Here is a 2,125-nt window from a genome sequence, read left to right as displayed (position 1 = left end):
TTTCGATATGAAAAGTCGTCGTAGATTTTGATTTAATAGGTACGATGATTTGGGATTATTATTAGTTATTATGAATTAGTTTTGCACAGGAATTTGAGAGCCAAACTAGCAACAACATAAATGTTATATAAAGAATGAATAGTGATTGAAATTTTAAATCTTGAGATACAATGGGGAGATGAGTGAATGAATTGGGTCCTCCAAATGTGGAAGAATCCAACGAAAGAATGAAAGAATGAATCAATATGTATGAGAAGAGGACCAACAAGTGAGAGGTATGTTACAGGCAAGCGCTAGACGCAGCGCAGGCTAGGACTCCTGCACTCTGGGTTAAAACGGGTACTGATCTTCCGTCAGCAACTTTAAATTGTTGTGTTGCCTGGTAGAGTGGAAGCGCTTTTCCTTTTCCAGACGGAGAGAAGTATGCCCCGTTCAAAAATGTGTCCCTCACAGACTTCCACAGCCAACTGTTTCCATTGGAGCTCTCACGCCATGTCACCTGCTTCTTGGACTCCTCGTTGGGGGCCACAAAGCGATTTCCTTCGCTTCTGATCATAGGCTTCGCACTCCCTCCAATGGCATATAAACCCCACGCCTCATAGTTGTTGTTGGCCACGTGCGCATACCCATGTCGACACCTGAGAATAAAAATAATCCACATCATATGACTCTCCGAGATATTGAATCGAAATGGAGAAGTAGCCAGCTAGTAGTTGAATTTGATTCAATTAGGATTATACCTTGGCATGCGCTGAGTTAAGCCAGGTCCAAAGTGGTTGAATGCAACGGTCACTCTCATGTTTGTATCAGCTGTATAATCGTCGCTATGTCCCAGAAGCATCACCTGTGCAGTACATAGAAGATTGGTTATTCGTAATGTAAGTGCATCACCCCCACTGTGCATATATAATAAATAATCTTACTTTATCGTGGTGAGAGAAGCGGTTGTTAGAAACGGTAACAGCGGTGGAAGCGAGCGTTACATCTAAAAGTCCATCTACGCAACTGGATAGGTTGTTATGGTCGATCCAAATTTCTCTTGAAGAAACGACTGAGATTGCATCTCCATCTTGAGTATCTATGGTTTCGTGGGTCAAGGACTGTGAGAGGAGAACAACTCCAGCAACACTTGGCTTGCAGGCGTGGATGTTAAGACCGTGGATGATAATGTTGCTGACGTTGAGGAGGCGTATGCAAGGCCCATTGCTGATGTGGACATTTGAGCCCCTCGCGTCGATAGTCTTGTGGCTGGCCACGAACAGGGGCATCTCCAGCTTTATCTTCATATCACTGCCGAAGACTATCCACAGAGGACTGTCGCGCGTAACTCCGTATCTCAGAGTCCCGGGTTGGGGATTGACAGCGTTGTCATCTGGACTGGTGACTGTGTACATCTCCCCTCCTTTGCCGCCCTTGGCTGCACTTCCAAAGCCCACGCCACAATCTGCGAGTTTCATTCTGTTCTGTGCCCAGTTTGCATCTCTTCTCCAGCAATTGTCTACCACATTGTAGGAGGATGCGGATGCAGACAAGGTGGCCTGAAGATTCAGAATGATCAACGTTAACAGTATCAAGGTGGCCATAGAGAATTTCTGTTATAATGAATGAAGGGGAGTTGGAGAGCGAGTGTTAGAATGTTGCATGGGGTGATGTTGCAATATGTTTGGCTTGGGTGTATAAATAGCGAGAGAGATGGAGATAGCAGTCAGCCGCCACCAAGCCTCCACGTGCATGAGATGAAGGAATCGGGAACAGCATGAAGTAGTCAAAACATTTGACAGGGGGCCGCGTCCTCAGATTTATCCCTTCAAAAGAGCGCAACCTCTCTTCCTCATCTGATTACTTGCACTGATTAGTATCTGTGGACGGCGTATTGCCTAATTTATGTCTGCGTTCTGACTTATTGCCACAATTCTAATGTCTGCTCATTGCACTGATCCATTATAACAAACACTATGGCGTCGCATCGGCGGCTCATCCCTCTATCATTGACTTCATTCAATTTGGTTTATGTATTTTACAAGATTCGAACTTAATCTCCAACCAATTTCGGGGAGATGAGATGTATAGAACCAATATGAGCGACTCGAAATTTTAGGTCAAAGGAAATACCATGGAAGACATA

The 2,125-nt window shown here is 44.7% G+C and overlaps 1 pseudogene; it reads right to left on the bottom strand.

Moving 5' to 3' along the window:
- Positions 1-280: 280 nt before the first annotated feature.
- Positions 281-1,583, bottom strand: LOC149559099 (pectate lyase 1 pseudogene; annotated as a pseudogene).
- Positions 1,584-2,125: the final 542 nt, after the last annotated feature.

The sequence above is a fragment of the Cupressus sempervirens genome, chromosome 5 (assembly GCF_028749045.1).
Source record: "Cupressus sempervirens isolate cs-2001-9-10 chromosome 5, ASM2874904v1, whole genome shotgun sequence".
Lineage (NCBI taxonomy): Eukaryota > Viridiplantae > Streptophyta > Pinopsida > Cupressales > Cupressaceae > Cupressus > Cupressus sempervirens.
This window is presented reverse-complemented; position numbering and strand designations above follow the sequence as displayed.